General features: G+C 58.9%; 7 non-coding genes across 7 annotated transcripts; 3 read left to right on the top strand and 4 right to left on the bottom strand.

Moving 5' to 3' along the window:
- The first annotated feature begins 2,227 nt into the window (after positions 1–2,227).
- Positions 2,228–2,300, top strand: trnaa-agc (transfer RNA alanine (anticodon AGC)). The gene has a single exon. It is a non-coding gene; the product is annotated as a tRNA-Ala (tRNA).
- Positions 2,301–5,519: 3,219 nt separating this feature from the next.
- Positions 5,520–5,592, top strand: trnaa-agc (transfer RNA alanine (anticodon AGC)). The gene has a single exon. It is a non-coding gene; the product is annotated as a tRNA-Ala (tRNA).
- Positions 5,593–10,459: 4,867 nt separating this feature from the next.
- Positions 10,460–10,532, top strand: trnaa-agc (transfer RNA alanine (anticodon AGC)). The gene has a single exon. It is a non-coding gene; the product is annotated as a tRNA-Ala (tRNA).
- Positions 10,533–12,454: 1,922 nt separating this feature from the next.
- On the bottom strand, positions 12,455–12,527 carry trnam-cau (transfer RNA methionine (anticodon CAU)). The gene has a single exon. It is a non-coding gene; the product is annotated as a tRNA-Met (tRNA).
- A 1,572-nt stretch (positions 12,528–14,099) lies between these two features.
- Positions 14,100–14,172, bottom strand: trnam-cau (transfer RNA methionine (anticodon CAU)). The gene has a single exon. It is a non-coding gene; the product is annotated as a tRNA-Met (tRNA).
- Positions 14,173–15,744: 1,572 nt separating this feature from the next.
- Positions 15,745–15,817, bottom strand: trnam-cau (transfer RNA methionine (anticodon CAU)). Its single transcript has one exon. It is a non-coding gene; the product is annotated as a tRNA-Met (tRNA).
- A 1,572-nt stretch (positions 15,818–17,389) lies between these two features.
- trnam-cau (transfer RNA methionine (anticodon CAU)) lies at positions 17,390–17,462 on the bottom strand. The gene has a single exon. It is a non-coding gene; the product is annotated as a tRNA-Met (tRNA).
- Positions 17,463–18,171: the final 709 nt, after the last annotated feature.

Here is an 18,171-nt window from a genome sequence, read left to right as displayed (position 1 = left end):
CTGCCGTCGGCGTCTCGGTTGTCTTGGCGTCTGCGTGTGGCGGCTCGTACCTGACAGCAGGACTTTTCCGAACGTGGCAGCGGGCTCGCATCTTTCGAGGACGAAGGAATAGCCGTCCTTTCTCGTCGCGGCCCAGCCCGAACACTTGCCCTTCTCCAGAGTACGCTCTCTTCTTCGGAGGTTTCTGCCTGTCCACGTTGTGGCAGGTCTGCAGTGGCACACCAAGACCAGCAGGCTGCGCCCTGTAGGAACGGTACTTCCAGAGAGTCAGCGCGTTCTCAAAGGTTGAGGGACTCTGCAATCAGTCAGACAGGGATCTCGAGCACTGCCTCAGACTCGCAGTGGCTGTTCACGCCGCTCAGCTCGCTCGCAATCTGCAACGTGCGGCTCAGCGCCGATGCTTTCGGCGGCACCGTGTTTTCCGGAAAGCTTCGGCTACCCGGCTCCTGATTCCGCTCGAACGTGCCGATTGTGCGGCTGAATGCAGCGTGCAATGGCGACGGGAAATTCCCTGCTGCTCTCGGGTCCCCACAGAAAGCCCCTGAGAAACTGACGGGACCAGCCAGTCAACCAGACAGGTGAGGGGAATTAGCTCAAGTGGTAGAGCGCTCGCTTAGCATGCGTGAGGTAGTGGGATCGATGCCCACATTCTCCACTTTGGTTTTTCCCTCTGGAAGCAAGCTGAAGAGCCTGGAAGCTCGATCTCGAGACAAAAATCCGATCGTGTGCAAGGTCTTTGCTGACGCGCAGGACTGCTGGATGGGTGGGGTCTATATTCTCTGTCTGGAAAGGACAGGCCGCGTGTCGTCAGACGCCCGACGCGTCGGCAGCCCCTTCGCTCTGGTGTGCTCGGATCAAATCGGGCGTCCAGCAAATTATGTCTGCTGCTGAGAAAATCAAAACACGATAAAAGGCCACCCTCTCTCAAGTTTGCCTTCTCTGAGGATTGAACTCAGGAGCTTCCGATTATGAGACTGACGCGCTGCCTACTGCGCTAAGAAGGCACAGCAGAGCCCAGCCAGCAGCCAGAGTAGGCCGGTTTCCCAGGCGCCACTCAACCCCAAACCAAACCTTGTCAGAAACCCGCAGCTCAGGAGAGGGCAGGAGAGCGCCTTCCGATCCACAGTGGCAAAACGTCGCACGTTACGTGGCAGGCTGCAGCCCGAGCAGGGACACGACCCAACGGCGGCGTCTTGGATCCTCGCGTCCGCAAGTCGGTATGTCCGGCACGCGGCAGCCAACGATCGGCAAAGCAGTTCACCGCTTTGTAGCGCCGCGCCGCAACGTGCAAAGATCCTTTGCTCAGCACGCAATGCAGGCAAGAATGACGCGCTTCCTTCTACAGAAAGGAGGCCTGGGTTTTCCCAGCGACGCTTTGTCGACAAGCAGCGCTCTAAACTGCTGGGTTGCGGTTTACGACATCAGGCTGAAGACGCAAGAGCCCTTCGTTCCTGTCGATGAAAACCGCTCGTGAACTTGGCTTTGCTTTCTCTTCGTAAAATCCGACACGTGCAGGGTGTGCGACTCCCTCAGTCGCACGTGTCGACCAGCACTGCATCCTAGGAGGTCAGCACTGATTCGAAAGCGACACAAGCGTCCCGCCGCTCACGCGGGGCTCCCCGGTACTCCCTGAGACATGTGGCGGCTGCCGTCGGCGTCTCGGTTGTCTTGGCGTCTGTGTGTGGCGGCTCGTACCTGACAGCAGGACTTTTCCGAACGTGGCAGCGGGCTCGCATCTTTCGAGGACGAAGGAATAGCCGTCCTTTCTCGTCGCGGCCCAGCCCGAACACTTGCCCTTCTCCAGAGTACGCTCTCTTCTTCGGAGGTTTCTGCCTGTCCTCGTTGTGGCACGTCTGCAGTGGCACACCAAGAGCAGCAGGCTGCGCCCTGTAGGAACGGTACTTCCAGAGAGTCAGCGCGTGCTCAAAGGTCGAGGGACTCTGCAATCAGTCAGACAGGGATCTCGAGCACTGCCTCAGACTCGCAGTGGCTGTTCACGCCGCTCAGCTCGCTCGCAATCTGCAACGTGCGGCTCAGCGCCGATGCTTTCGGCGGCACCGTGTTTTCCAGAAAGCTTCGGCTACCCGGCTCCCGATTCCGCTCGAACGTGCCGATTGTGCGGCTGAATGCAGCGTGCAATGGCGACGGGAAATTCCCTGCTGCTCTCGGGTCCCCACAGAAAGCCCCTGTGAAACTGACGGGACCAGCCAGTCAACCAGACAGGTGAGGGGAATTAGCTCAAGTGGTAGAGCGCTCGCTTAGCATGCGAGAGGTAGTGGGATCGATGCCCACATTCTCCACTTTGGTTTTTCCCTCAGGAAGCAAGCTGTAGAGCCTGGAAGCTCGATCTCGAGACAAAAATCCGATCGTGTGCAAGGTCTTTGCTGACGCGCAGGACTGCTGGATGGGTGGGGTCTATATTCTCTGTCTGGAAAGGACAGGCCGCGTGTCGTCTAGACGCCCGACGCGTCGGCAGCCCGTTCGCTCTGGTGTGCTCGGATCAAATCGGGCGTCCAGCAAATTATGTCTGCTGCTGAGAAAATCAAAACACGATAAAAGGCCACCCTCTCTCAAGTTTGCCTTCTCTGAGGATTGAACTCAGGACCTTCCGATTATGAGACTGACGCGCTGCCTACTGCGCTCAGAAGGCACAGCAGAGCCCAGCCAGCAGCCGGAGGAGGCCGGTTTCCCAGGCGCCACTCAACCCCAAACCAAACCTTGTCAGAAACCCGCAGCTCAGGAGAGGGCAGGAGAGCGCCTTCCGATCGACAGTGGCAAAACGTCGCCCGTTACGTGGCAGGCTGCAGCCCGAGCAGGGACACGACCCAACGGCGGCGTCTTGGATCCTCGCGTCCGCAAGTCGGTATGTCCGGCGCGCGGCAGCCAACGATCGGCAAAGCAGTTCACCGCTTTGTAGCGCCGCGCCGCAACGTGCAAAACATCCTTTGCTCAGCACGCAATGCAGGCAAGAATGACGCGCTTCCTTCTACAGAAAGGAGGCCTGGGTTTTCCCAGCGACGCTTTGTCGACAAGCAGCGCTCTAAACTGCTGGGTTGCGGCTTACGACGTCAGGGTGAAGACGCAAGAGCCCTCCGTTCCTGTCGATGGTAACCGCTCGTGAACTTGGCTTTGCTTTCTCTTCGTAAAATCCGACACGTGCAGGGTGTGCGACTCCCTCAGTCGCACGTGTCGACCAGCACTGCATCCTAGGAGGTCAGCACCGATTCGAAAGCGACACAAGCGTCAAGCCGCTCACGCGGGGCTCCCCGATACTCCCTCAGACATGTGGCGGCTGCCGTCGGCGTCTCGGTTGTCTTGGCGTCTGCGTGTGGCGGCTCGTACCTGACAGCAGGACTTTTCCGAACGTGGCAGCGGGCTCGCATCTTTCGAGGACGAAGGAATAGCCGTCCTTTCTCGTCGCGGCCCAGCCCGAACACTTGCCCTTCTCCAGAGTACGCTCTCTTCTTCGGAGGTTTCTGCCTGTCCACGTTGTGGCAGGTCTGCAGTGGCACACCAAGACCAGCAGGCTGCGCCCTGTAGGAACGGTACTTCCAGAGAGTCAGCGCGTGCTCAAAGGTCGAGGGACTCTGCAAACAGTCAGACAGGGATCTCGAGCACTGCCTCAGACTCGCAGTGGCTATTCACACCGCTCAGCTCGCTCGCAATCTGCAACGTGCGGCTCAGCGCCGATGCTTTCGGCGGCACCGTGTTTTCCGGAAAACTTCGGCTACCCGGCTCCTGATTCCGCTCAAACGTGCCGATTGTGCGGCTGAATGCAGCGTGCAATGGCGACGGGAAATTCCCTGCAGCTCTCGGGTCCCCACAGAAAGCCCCTGAGAAACTGACGGGACCAGCCAGTCAACCAGACAGGTGAGGGGAATTAGCTCAAGTGGTAGAGTGCTCGCTTAGCATGCGAGAGGTAGTGGGATCGATGCCCAGATTCTCCACTTTGGTTTTTCCCTCAGGAAGCAAGCTGAAGAGCCTGGAAGCTCGATCTCGAGACAAAAATCCGATCGTGTGCAAGGTCTTTGCTGACGCGCAGGACTGCTGGATGGGTGGGGTCTATATTCTCTGTCTGGAAAGGACAGGCCGCGTGTCGTCAGACGCCCGACGCGTCGGCAGCCCCTTCGCTCTGGTGTGCTCGGATCAAATCGGGCGTCCAGCAAATTATGTCTGCTGCTGAGAAAATCAAAACACGATAAAAGGCCACCCTCTCTCAAGTTTGCCTTCTCTGAGGATTGAACTCAGGAGCTTCCGATTATGAGACTGACGCGCTGCCTACTGCGCTAAGAAGGCACAGCAGAGCCCAGCCAGCAGCCAGAGTAGGCCGGTTTCCCAGGCGCCACTCAACCCCAAACCAAACCTTGTCAGAAACCCGCAGCTCAGGAGAGGGCAGGAGAGCGCCTTCCGATCCACAGTGGCAAAACGTCGCACGTTACGTGGCAGGCTGCAGCCCGAGCAGGGACACGACCCAACGGCGGCGTCTTGGATCCTCGCGTCCGCAAGTCGGTATGTCCGGCACGCGGCAGCCAACGATCGGCAAAGCAGTTCACCGCTTTGTAGCGCCGCGCCGCAACGTGCAAAGATCCTTTGCTCAGCACGCAATGCAGGCAAGAATGACGCGCTTCCTTCTACAGAAAGGAGGCCTGGGTTTTCCCAGCGACGCTTTGTCGACAAGCAGCGCTCTAAACTGCTGGGTTGCGGTTTACGACATCAGGCTGAAGACGCAAGAGCCCTTCGTTCCTGTCGATGAAAACCGCTCGTGAACTTGGCTTTGCTTTCTCTTCGTAAAATCCGACACGTGCAGGGTGTGCGACTCCCTCAGTCGCACGTGTCGACCAGCACTGCATCCTAGGAGGTCAGCACTGATTCGAAAGCGACACAAGCGTCCCGCCGCTCACGCGGGGCTCCCCGGTACTCCCTGAGACATGTGGCGGCTGCCGTCGGCGTCTCGGTTGTCTTGGCGTCTGTGTGTGGCGGCTCGTACCTGACAGCAGGACTTTTCCGAACGTGGCAGCGGGCTCGCATCTTTCGTGGACGAAGGAATAGCCGTCCTTTCTCGTCGCGGCCCAGCCCGAACACTTGCCCTTCTCCAGAGTACGCTCTCTTCTTCGGAGGTTTCTGCCTGTCCTCGTTGTGGCACGTCTGCAGTGGCACACCAAGAGCAGCAGGCTGCGCCCTGTAGGAACGGTACTTCCAGAGAGTCAGCGCGTGCTCAAAGGTCGAGGGACTCTGCAATCAGTCAGACAGGGATCTCGAGCACTGCCTCAGACTCGCAGTGGCTGTTCACGCCGCTCAGCTCGCTCGCAATCTGCAACGTGCGGCTCAGCGCCGATGCTTTCGGCGGCACCGTGTTTTCCGGAAAGCTTCGGCTACCCGGCTCCCGATTCCGCTCGAACGTGCCGATTGTGCGGCTGAATGCAGCGTGCAATGGCGACGGGAAATTCCCTGCTGCTCTCGGGTCCCCACAGAAAGCCCCTGTGAAACTGACGGGACCAGCCAGTCAACCAGACAGGTGAGGGGAATTAGCTCAAGTGGTAGAGCGCTCGCTTAGCATGCGAGAGGTAGTGGGATCGATGCCCACATTCTCCACTTTGGTTTTTCCCTCAGGAAGCAAGCTGTGGAGCCTGGAAGCTCGATCTCGAGACAAAAATCCGATCGTGTGCAAGGTCTTTGCTGACGCGCAGGACTGCTGGATGGGTGGGGTCTATATTCTCTGTCTGGAAAGGACAGGCCGCGTGTCGTCAAGACGCCCGACGCGTCGGCAGCCCGTTCGCTCTGGTGTGCTCGGATCAAATCGGGCGTCCAGCAAATTATGTCTGCTGCTGAGAAAATCAAAACACGATAAAAGGCCACCCTCTCTCAAGTTTGCCTTCTCTGAGGATTGAACTCAGGACCTTCCGATTATGAGACTGACGCGCTGCCTACTGCGCTCAGAAGGCACAGCAGAGCCCAGCCAGCAGCCGGAGGAGGCCGGTTTCCCAGGCGCCACTCAACCCCAAACCAAACCTTGTCAGAAACCCGCAGCTCAGGAGAGGGCAGGAGAGCGCCTTCCGATCCACAGTGGCAAAACGTCGCCCGTTACGTGGCAGGCTGCAGCCCGAGCAGGGACACGACCCAACGGCGGCGTCTTGGATCCTCGCGTCCGCAAGTCGGTATGTCCGGCGCGCGGCAGCCAACGATCGGCAAAGCAGTTCACCGCTTTGTAGCGCCGCGCCGCAACGTGCAAAACATCCTTTGCTCAGCACGCAATGCAGGCAAGAATGACGCGCTTCCTTCTACAGAAAGGAGGCCTGGGTTTTCCCAGCGACGCTTTGTCGACAAGCAGCGCTCTAAACTGCTGGGTTGCGGCTTACGACGTCAGGGTGAAGACGCAAGAGCCCTCCGTTCCTGTCGATGGTAACCGCTCGTGAACTTGGCTTTGCTTTCTCTTCGTAAAATCCGACACGTGCAGGGTGTGCGACTCCCTCAGTCGCACGTGTCGACCAGCACTGCATCCTAGGAGGTCAGCACCGATTCGAAAGCGACACAAGCGTCAAGCCGCTCATGCGGGGCTCCCCGATACTCCCTCAGACATGTGGCGGCTGCCGTCGGCGTCTCGGTTGTCTTGGCGTCTGCGTGTGGCGGCTCGTACCTGACAGCAGGACTTTTCCGAACGTGGCAGCGGGCTCGCATCTTTCGAGGACGAAGGAATAGCCGTCCTTTCTCGTCGCGGCCCAGCCCGAACACTTGCCCTTCTCCAGAGTACGCTCTCTTCTTCGGAGGTTTCTGCCTGTCCACGTTGTGGCAGGTCTGCAGTGGCACACCAAGACCAGCAGGCTGCGCCCTGTAGGAACGGTACTTCCAGAGAGTCAGCGCGTGCTCAAAGGTCGAGGGACTCTGCAAACAGTCAGACAGGGATCTCGAGCACTGCCTCAGACTCGCAGTGGCTATTCACACCGCTCAGCTCGCTCGCAATCTGCAACGTGCGGCTCAGCGCCGATGCTTTCGGCGGCACCGTGTTTTCCGGAAAACTTCGGCTACCCGGCTCCTGATTCCGCTCAAACGTGCCGATTGTGCGGCTGAATGCAGCGTGCAATGGCGACGGGAAATTCCCTGCAGCTCTCGGGTCCCCACAGAAAGCCCCTGAGAAACTGACGGGACCAGCCAGTCAACCAGACAGGTGAGGGGAATTAGCTCAAGTGGTAGAGCGCTTGCTTAGCATGCGAGAGGTAGTGGGATCGATGCCCACATTCTCCACTTTGGTTTTTCCCTCAGGAAGCAAGTTGAAGAGCCTGGAAGCTCGATCTCGAGACGAAAGTCCGATCGTGTGCAAGGTCTTTGCTGACGCGCAGGACTGCTGGATGGGTGGGGTCTATATTCTCTGTCTGGAAAGGACAGGCCGCGTGTCGTCAAGATGCCCGACGCGTCGGCAGCCCGTTCGCTCTGGTGTGCTCGGATCAAATCGGGCGTCCAGCAAATTATGTCTGCTGCTGAGAAAATCAAAACACGATAAAAGGCCACCCTCTCTCAAGTTTGCCTTCTCTGAGGATTGAACTCAGGATCTTCAGATTATGAGACTGACGCGCTGCCTACAGCGCTAAGAAGGCACAGCACAGCCCAGCCAGCAGCCAGAGTAGGCCGCTTTCCCAGGCGCCACTCAACCCCAAACCAAACCTTGTCAGAAACCCGCAGCTCAGGAGAGGGCAGGAGAGCGCCTTCCGATCCACAGTGGCAAAACGTCGCCCGTTACGTGGCAGGCTGCAGCCCGAGCAGGGACACGACCCAACGGCGGCGTCTTGGATCCTCGCGTCCGCAAGTCGGTATGTCCGGCGCGCGGCAGCCAACGATCGGCAAAGCAGTTCACCGCTTTGTTGCGCCGCGCCGCAACGTGCAAAGATCCTTTGCTCAGCACGCAATGCAGGCAAGAATGACGCGCTTCCTTCTACAGAAAGGAGGCCTGGGTTTTCCCAGCGACGCTTTGTCGACAAGCAGCGCTCTAAACTGCTGGGTTGCGGCTTACGACGTCAGGGTGAAGACGCAACAGCCCTCCGTTCCTGTCGATGGAAACCGCTCGTGAACTTTGCTTTGCTTTCTCTTCGTAAAATCCGACACGTGCAGGGTGTGCGACTCCCTCAGTCGAACGTGTCGACCAGCACTGCATCCTAGGAGGTCAGCACCGATTCGAAAGCGACACAAGCGTCCCGCCGCTCACGCGGGGCACCCCGGTACTCCGTCAGACATGTGGCGGCTGCCGTCGGCGTCTCGGTTGTCTTGGCGTCTGCGTGTGGCGGCTCGTACCTGACAGCAGGACTTTTTCGAACGTGGCAGCGGGCTCGCATCTTTCGAGGACGAAGGAATAGCCGTCCTTTCTCGTCGCGGCCCAGCCCGAACACTTGCCCTTCTCCAGAGTACGCTCTCTTCTTCGGAGGTTTCTGCCTGTCCTCGTTGTGGCACGTCTGCAGTGGCACACCAAGAGCAGCAGGCTGCGCCCTGTAGGAACGGTACTTCCAGAGAGTCAGCGCGTGCTCAAAGGTCGAGGGACTCTGCAATCAGTCAGACAGGGATCTCGAGCACTGCCTCAGACTCGCAGTGGCCGTTCACGCCGCTCAGCTCGCTCGCAATCTGCAACGTGCGGCTCAGCGCCGATGCTTTTGGCGGCACCGTGTTTTCCGGAAAGCTTCGGCTACCCGGCTCCCGATTCCGCTCGAACGTGCCGATTGTGCGGCTGAATGCAGCGTGCAATGGCGACGGGAAATTCCCTGCTGCTCTCGGGTCCCCACAGAAAGCCCCTGTGAAACTGACGGGACCAGCCAGTCAACCAGATAGGTGAGGGGAATTAGCTCAAGTGGTAGAGTGCTCGCTTTGCATGCGAGAAGTAGTGGGATCGATGCCCACATTCTCCACTTTGGTTTTTCCCTCAGGAAACAAGCTGAAGAGCCTGGAAGCTCGATCTCGAGACAAAAATCCGATCGTGTGCAAGGTCTTTGCTGACGCGCAGGACTGCTGGATGGGTGGGGTCTATATTCTCTGTCTGGAAAGGACAGGCCGCGTGTCGTCAAGACGCCCGACGCGTCGGCAGCCCGTTTGCTCTGGTGTGCTCGGATCAAATCGGGCGTCCAGCAAATTATGTCTGCTGCTGAGAACATCAAAACACGATAAAAGGCCACCCTGTCTCAAGTTTGCCTTCTCTGAGGATTGAACTCAGGAGCTTCCGATTATGAGACTGACGCGCTGCCTACTGCGCTAAGAAGGCACAGCAGAGCCCAGCCAGCAGCCAGAGTAGGCCGGTTTCCCAGGCGCCACTCAACCCCAAACCAAACCTTGTCAGAAACCCGCAGCTCAGGAGAGGGCAGGAGAGCGCCTTCCGATCGACAGTGGCAAAACGTCGCCCGTTATGTGGCAGGCTGCAGCCCGAGCAGGGACACGACCCAACGGCGGCGTCTTGGATCCTCGCGTCCGCAAGTCGGTATGTCCGGCGCGCGGCAGCCAACGATTGGCAAAGCAGTTCACCGCTTTGTAGCGCCGCGCCGCAACGTGCAAAACATCCTTTGCTCAGCACGCAATGCAGGCAAGAATGACGCGCTTCCTTCTACAGTAAGGAGGCCTGGGTTTTCCCAGCGACGCTTTGTCGACAAGCAGCGCTCTAAACTGCTGGGTTGCGGCTTACGACGTCAGGGTGAAGACGCAAGAGCCCTCCGTTCCTGTCGATGAAAACCGCTCGTGAACTTGGCTTTGCTTTCTCTTCGTAACATCCGACACGTGCAGTGTGTGCGACTCCCTCAGTCGCACGTGTCGACCAGCACTGAATCCTAGGAGGTCAGCACCGATTCGAAAGCGACACAAGCGTCCCGCCGCTCACGCGGGGCTCCCCGATACTCCCTCAGACATGTGGCGGCTGCCGTCGGCGTCTCGGTTGTCTTGGCGTCTGCGTGTGGCGGCTCGTACCTGACAGCAGGACTTTTCCGAACGTGGCAGCGGGCTCGCATCTTTCGAGGACGAAGGAATAGCCCTCCTTTCTCGTCGCGGCCCAGCCCGAACACTTGCCCTTCTCCAGAGTACGCTCTCTTCTTCGGAGGATTCTGCCTGTCCTCTTTGTGGCAGGTCTGCAGTGGCACACCAAGACCAGCAGGCTGCGCCCTGTAGGAAGGTCACTTCCAGAGAGTCAGCGCGTGCTCAAAGGTCGAGGGACTCTGCAATCAGTCAGACAGGGATCTCGAGCACTGCCTCAGACTCGCAGTGGCTGTTCACGCCGCTCAGCTCGCTCGCAATCTGCAACGTGCGGCTCAGCGCCGATGCTTTCGGCGGCACCGTGTTTTCCGGAAAGCTTCGGCTACCCGGCTCCTGATTCCGCTCGAATGTGCCGATTGTGCGGCTGAATGCAGCGTGCAATGGCGACGGGAAATTCCCTCCTGCTCTCGGGTCCCCACAGCAAGCCCCTGTGAAACTGACGGGACCAGCCAGTCAACCAGACAGGTGAGGGGAATTAGCTCAAGTGGTAGAGCGCTCGCTTAGCATGCGAGCGGTAGTGGGATCGATGCCCACATTCTCCATTTTGGTTTTTCCCTCAGGAAGCAAGCTGAAGAGCCTGGAAGCTCGATCTCGAGACAAAAATCCGATCGTGTGCAAGGTCTTTGCTGACGCGCAGGACTGCTGGATGGGTGGGGTCTATATTCTCTGTCTGGAAAGGACAGGCCGCGTGTCGTCAAGACGCCCGACTCGTCGGCAGCCCGTTCGCTCTGGTGTGCTCGGATCAAATCGGGCATCCAGCAAATTATGTCTGCTGCTGAGAAAATCAAAACACGATAAAAGGCCACCCTCTCTCAAGTTTGCCTTCTCTGAGGATTGAACTCAGGATCTTCCGATTATGAGACTGACGCGCTGCCTACTGCGCTAAGAAGGCACAGCAGAGCCCAGCCAGCAGCCAGAGTAGGCCGGTTTCCCAGGCGCCACTCAACCCCAAACCAAACCTTGTCAGAAACCCGCAGCTCAGGAGAGGGCAGGAGAGCGCCTTCCGATCCACAGTGGCAAAACGTCGCCCGTTACGTGGCAGGCTGCAGCCCGAGCAGGGACACGACCCAACGGCGGCGTCTTGGATCCTCGCGTCCGCAAGTCGGTATGTCCGGCGCGCGGCAGCCAACGATCGGCAAAGCAGTTCACCGCTTTGTAGCGCCGCGCCGCAACGTGCAAAGATCCTTTGCTCAGCACGCAATGCAGGCAAGAATGACGCGCTTCCTTCTACAGAAAGGAGGCCTGGGTTTTCCCAGCGACGCTTTGTCGACAAGCAGCGCTCTAAACTGCTGGGTTGCGGCTTACGACGTCAGGGTGAAGACGCAAGAGCCCTCCGTTCCTGTCGATGAAAACCGCTCGTGAACTTGGCTTTGCTTTCTCTTCGGAAAATCCGACACGTGCAGGGTGTGCGACTCCCTCAGTCGCACGTGTCGACCAGCACTGCATCCTAGGAGGTCAGCACCGATTCGAAAGCGACACAAGCGTCCCGCCGCTCACGCGGGGCTCCCCGGTACTCCCTCAGTCATGTGGCGGCTGCCATCGGCGTCTCGGTTGTCTTGGCGTCTGCGTGTGGCGGCTCGTACCTGACAGCAGGACTTTTCCGAACGTGGCAGCGGGCTCGCATCTTTCGAGGACGAAGGAATAGCCGTCCTTTCTCGTCGCGGCCCAGCCCGAACACTTGCCCTTCTCCAGAGTACGCTCTCTTCTTCGGAGGATTCTGCCTGTCCTCGTTGTGGCACGTCTGCAGTGGCACACCAAGACCAGCAGGCTGCGCCCTGTAGGAACGGTACTTCCAGAGAGTCAGCGCGTGCTCAAAGGTCGAGGGACTCTCCAATCAGTCAGACAGGGATCTCGAGCACTGCCTCAGACTCGCAGTGGCTGTTCACGCCGCTCAGCTCGCTCGCAATCTGCAACGTGCGGCTCAGCGCCGATGCTTTCGGCGGCACCGTGTTTTCCGGAAAGCTTCGGCTACCCGGCTCCTGATTCCGCTCGAACGTGCCGATTGTGCGGCTGAATGCAGCGTGCAATGTCGACGGGAAATTCCCTGCTGCTCTCGGGTCCCCACAGAAAGCCCCTGAGAAACTGATGGGACCAGCCAGTCAACCAGACAGGTGAGGGGAATTAGCTCAAGTGGTAGAGCGCTCGCTTAGCAGGCGAGAAGTAGTGGGATCGATGCCCACATTCTCCACTTTGGTTTTTCCCTCAGGAAGCAAGCTGAAGAGCCCGGAAGCTCGATCTCGAGACAAAAATCCGATCGTGTGCAAGGTCTTTGCTGACGCGCAGGACTGCTGGATGGGTGGGGTCTATATTCTCTGTCTGGAAAGGACAGGCCGCGTGTCGTCAAGACGCCCGACGCGTCGGCAGCCGTTCGCTCTGGTGTGCTCGGATCATATCGGGCATGAAGCAATTTATGTCTGCCGCTGAGAAAATCAAAACACGATAAAAGGCCACCCTCTCTCAAGTTTGCCTTCTCTGAGGATTGAACTCAGGACCTTCAGATTATGAGACTGACGCGCTGCCTACTGCGCTAAGAAGGCACAGCAGAGCCCAGCCAGCAGCCAGAGTAGGCCGGTTTCCCAGGCGCCACTCAACCCCAAACCAAACCTTGTCAGAAACCCGCAGCTCAGGAGAGGGCAGGAGAGCGCCTTCCGATCCACAGTGGCAAAACGTCGCCCGTTACGTGGCAGGCTGCAGCCCGAGCAGGGACACGACCCAACGGCGGCGTCTTGGATCCTCGCGTCCGCAAGTCGGTATGTCCGGCGCGCGGCAGCCAACGATCGGCAAAGCAGTTCACCGCTTTGTAGCGCCGCGCCGCAACGTGCAAAGATCCTTTGCTCAGCACGCAATGCAGGCAAGAATGACGCGCTTCCTTCTACAGAAAGGAGGCCTGGGTTTTCCCAGCGACGCTTTGTCGAAAAGCAGCGCTCTAAACTGCTGGGTTGCGGCTTACGACGTCAGGGTGAAGACGCAAGAGCCCTCCGTTCCTGTCGATGAAAACCGCTGGTGAACTTGGCTTTGCTTTCTCTTCGTAAAATCCGACACGTGCAGGGTGTGCGACTCCCTCAGTCGCACGTGTCGACCAGCACTGCATCCTAGGAGGTCAGCACCGATTCGAAAGCGACACAAGCATCCCGCCGCTCACGCGGGGCTCCCCGGTACTCCCTCAGACATGTGGCGGCTGCCGTCGGCGGCTCGGTTGTCTTGGCGTCTGCGTGTGGCGGCTCGTACCTGACAGCAGGACTTTTCCGAACGTGGCAGAGGGCTCGCATCTTTCGAGGACGAAGGAATAGCCCTCCTTTCTCGTCGCGGCCCAGCCCGAACACTTGCCCTTCTCCAGAATACGCTCTCTTCTTCGGAGGATTCTGCCTGTCCTCGTTGTGGCACGTCTGCAGTGGCACACCAAGACCAGCAGGCTGCGCCCTGTGGGAACGGTACTTCCAGAGAGTCAGCGCGTGCTCAAAGGTCGAGGGACTCTCCAATCAGTCAGACAGGGATCTCGAGCACTGCCTCAGACTCGCAGTGGCTGTTCACGCCGCTCAGCTCGCTCGCAATCTGCAACGTGCGGCTCAGCGCCGATGCTTTCGGCGGCACCGTGTTTTCCGGAAAGCTTCGGCTACCCGGCTCCTGATTCCGCTCGAACGTGCCGATTGTGCGGCTGAATGCAGCGTGCAATGTCGACGGGAAATTCCCTGCTGCTCTCGGGTCCCCACAGAAAGCCCCTGAGAAACTGATGGGACCAGCCAGTCAACCAGACAGGTGAGGGGAATTAGCTCAAGTGGTAGAGCGCTCGCTTAGCAGGCGAGAGGTAGTGGGATCGATGCCCACATTCTCCACTTTGGTTTTTCCCTCAGGAAGCAAGCTGAAGAGCCCGGAAGCTCGATCTCGAGACAAAAATCCGATCGTGTGCAAGGTCTTTGCTGACGCGCAGGACTGCTGGATGGGTGGGGTCTATATTCTCTGTCTGGAAAGGACAGGCCGCGTGTCGTCAAGACGCCCGACGCGTCGGCAGCCGTTCGCTCTGGTGTGCTCGGATCATATCGGGCATGAAGCAATTTATGTCTGCCGCTGAGAAAATCAAAACACGATAAAAGGCCACCCTCTCTCAAGTTTGCCTTCTCTGAGGATTGAACTCAGGACCTTCAGATTATGAGACTGACGCGCTGCCTACTGCGCTAAGAAGGCACAGCAGAGCCCAGCCAGCAGCCAGAGTAGGCCGGTTTCCTAGGCGCCACTCAACCCCAAACCAAACCTTGTCAGAAACCCGCAGCTCAGGAGAGGGCAGGAGAGCGCCTTCCGATCCACAGTGGCAAAACGTCGCCCGTTACGTGGCAGGCTGCAGCCCGAGCAGGGACACGACCCAACGGCGGCGTCTTGGATCCTCGCGTCCGCAAGTCGGTATGTCCGGCGCGCGGCAGCCAACGATCGGCAAAGCAGTTCACCGCTTTGTAGCGCCGCGCCGCAACGTGCAAAGATCCTTTGCTCAGCACGCAATGCAGGCAAGAATGACGCGCTTCCTTCTACAGAAAGGAGGCCTGGGTTTTCCCAGCGACGCTTTGTCGAAAAGCAGCGCTCTAAACTGCTGGGTTGCGGCTTACGACGTCAGGGTGAAGACGCAAGAGCCCTCCGTTCCTGTCGATGAAAACCGCTCGTGAACTTGGCTTTGCTTTCTCTTCGTAAAATCCGACACGTGCAGGGTGTGCGACTCCCTCAGTCGCACGTGTCGACCAGCACTGCATCCTAGGAGGTCAGCACCGATTCGAAAGCGACACAAGCATCCCGCCGCTCACGCGGGGCTCCCCGGTACTCCCTCAGACATGTGGCGGCTGCCGTCGGCGGCTCGGTTGTCTTGGCGTCTGCGTGTGGCGGCTCGTACCTGACAGCAGGACTTTTCCGAACGTGGCAGAGGGCTCGCATCTTTCGAGGACGAAGGAATAGCCCTCCTTTCTCGTCGCGGCCCAGCCCGAACACTTGCCCTTCTCCAGAGTACGCTCTCTTCTTCGGAGGATTCTGCCTGTCCTCGTTGTGGCACGTCTGCAGTGGCACACCAAGACCAGCAGGCTGCGCCCTGTAGGAACGGTACTTCCAGAGAGTCAGCGCGTGCTCAAAGGTCGAGGGACTCTCCAATCAGTCAGACAGGGATCTCGAGCACTGCCTCAGACTCGCAGTGGCTGTTCACGCCGCTCAGCTCGCTCGCAATCTGCAACGTGCGGCTCAGCGCCGATGCTTTCGGCGGCACCGTGTTTTCCGGAAAGCTTCGGCTACCCGGCTCCTGATTCCGCTCGAACGTGCCGATTGTGCGGCTGAATGCAGCGTGCAATGTCGACGGGAAATTCCCTGCTGCTCTCGGGTCCCCACAGAAAGCCCCTGAGAAACTGATGGGACCAGCCAGTCAACCAGACAGGTGAGGGGAATTAGCTCAAGTGGTAGAGCGCTCGCTTAGCAGGCGAGAAGTAGTGGGATCGATGCCCACATTCTCCACTTTGGTTTTTCCCTCAGGAAGCAAGCTGAAGAGCCCGGAAGCTCGATCTCGAGACAAAAATCCGATCGTGTGCAAGGTCTTTGCTGACGCGCAGGACTGCTGGATGGGTGGGGTCTATATTCTCTGTCTGGAAAGGACAGGCCGCGTGTCGTCAAGACGCCCGACGCGTCGGCAGCCGTTCGCTCTGGTGTGCTCGGATCATATCGGGCATGAAGCAATTTATGTCTGCCGCTGAGAAAATCAAAACACGATAAAAGGCCACCCTCTCTCAAGTTTGCCTTCTCTGAGGATTGAACTCAGGACCTTCAGATTATGAGACTGACGCGCTGCCTACTGCGCTAAGAAGGCACAGCAGAGCCCAGCCAGCAGCCAGAGTAGGCCGGTTTCCCAGGCGCCACTCAACCCCAAACCAAACCTTGTCAGAAACCCGCAGCTCAGGAGAGGGCAGGAGAGCGCCTTCCGATCCACAGTGGCAAAACGTCGCCCGTTACGTGGCAGGCTGCAGCCCGAGCAGGGACACGACCCAACGGCGGCGTCTTGGATCCTCGCGTCCGCAAGTCGGTATGTCCGGCGCGCGGCAGCCAACGATCGGCAAAGCAGTTCACCGCTTTGTAGCGCCGCGCCGCAACGTGCAAAGATCCTTTGCTCAGCACGCAATGCAGGCAAGAATGACGCGCTTCCTTCTACAGAAAGGAGGCCTGGGTTTTCCCAGCGACGCTTTGTCGAAAAGCAGCGCTCTAAACTGCTGGGTTGCGGCTTACGACGTCAGGGTGAAGACGCAAGAGCCCTCCGTTCCTGTCGATGAAAACCGCTCGTGAACTTGGCTTTGCTTTCTCTTCGTAAAATCCGACACGTGCAGGGTGTGCGACTCCCTCAGTCGCACGTGTCGACCAGCACTGCATCCTAGGAGGTCAGCACCGATTCGAAAGCGACACAAGCATCCCGCCGCTCACGCGGGGCTCCCCGGTACTCCCTCAGACATGTGGCGGCTGCCGTCGGCGGCTCGGTTGTCTTGGCGTCTGCGTGTGGCGGCTCGTACCTGACAGCAGGACTTTTCCGAACGTGGCAGAGGGCTCGCATCTTTCGAGGACGAAGGAATAGCCCTCCTTTCTCGTCGCGGCCCAGCCCGAACACTTGCCCTTCTCCAGAATACGCTCTCTTCTTCGGAGGATTCTGCCTGTCCTCGTTGTGGCACGTCTGCAGTGGCACACCAAGACCAGCAGGCTGCGCCCTGTAGGAACGGTACTTCCAGAGAGTCAGCGCGTGCTCAAAGGTCGAGGGACTCTCCAATCAGTCAGACAGGGATCTCGAGCACTGCCTCAGACTCGCAGTGGCTGTTCACGCCGCTCAGCTCGCTCGCAATCTGCAACGTGCGGCTCAGCGCCGATGCTTTCGGCGGCACCGTGTTTTCCGGAAAGCTTCGGCTACCCGGCTCCTGATTCCGCTCGAACGTGCCGATTGTGCGGCTGAATGCAGCGTGCAATGTCGACGGGAAATTCCCTGCTGCTCTCGGGTCCCCACAGAAAGCCCCTGAGAAACTGATGGGACCAGCCAGTCAACCAGACAGGTGAGGGGAATTAGCTCAAGTGGTAGAGCGCTCGCTTAGCAGGCGAGAGGTAGTGGGATCGATGCCCACATTCTCCACTTTGGTTTTTCCCTCAGGAAGCAAGCTGAAGAGCCCGGAAGCTCGATCTCGAGACAAAAATCCGATCGTGTGCAAGGTCTTTGCTGACGCGCAGGACTGCTGGATGGGTGGGGTCTATATTCTCTGTCTGGAAAGGACAGGCCGCGTGTCGTCAAGACGCCCGACGCGTCGGCAGCCGTTCGCTCTGGTGTGCTCGGATCATATCGGGCATGAAGCAATTTATGTCTGCCGCTGAGAAAATCAAAACACGATAAAAGGCCACCCTCTCTCAAGTTTGCCTTCTCTGAGGATTGAACTCAGGACCTTCAGATTATGAGACTGACGCGCTGCCTACTGCGCTAAGAAGGCACAGCAGAGCCCAGCCAGCAGCCAGAGTAGGCCGGTTTCCTAGGCGCCACTCAACCCCAAACCAAACCTTGTCAGAAACCCGCAGCTCAGGAGAGGGCAGGAGAGCGCCTTCCGATCCACAGTGGCAAAACGTCGCCCGTTACGTGGCAGGCTGCAGCCCGAGCAGGGACACGACCCAACGGCGGCGTCTTGGATCCTCGCGTCCGCAAGTCGGTATGTCCGGCGCGCGGCAGCCAACGATCGGCAAAGCAGTTCACCGCTTTGTAGCGCCGCGCCGCAACGTGCAAAGATCCTTTGCTCAGCACGCAATGCAGGCAAGAATGACGCGCTTCCTTCTACAGAAAGGAGGCCTGGGTTTTCCCAGCGACGCTTTGTCGAAAAGCAGCGCTCTAAACTGCTGGGTTGCGGCTTACGACGTCAGGGTGAAGACGCAAGAGCCCTCCGTTCCTGTCGATGAAAACCGCTCGTGAACTTGGCTTTGCTTTCTCTTCGTAAAATCCGACACGTGCAGGGTGTGCGACTCCCTCAGTCGCACGTGTCGACCAGCACTGCATCCTAGGAGGTCAGCACCGATTCGAAAGCGACACAAGCATCCCGCCGCTCACGCGGGGCTCCCCGGTACTCCCTCAGACATGTGGCGGCTGCCGTCGGCGGCTCGGTTGTCTTGGCGTCTGCGTGTGGCGGCTCGTACCTGACAGCAGGACTTTTC

The sequence above is a fragment of the Stegostoma tigrinum genome, chromosome 5 (assembly GCF_030684315.1).
Source record: "Stegostoma tigrinum isolate sSteTig4 chromosome 5, sSteTig4.hap1, whole genome shotgun sequence".
Classification (NCBI taxonomy): Eukaryota; Metazoa; Chordata; class Chondrichthyes; order Orectolobiformes; family Stegostomatidae; genus Stegostoma; species Stegostoma tigrinum.
Note: the sequence above shows the minus strand (reverse complement) of the source record. Positions and strands in the feature narration are given on the sequence as shown.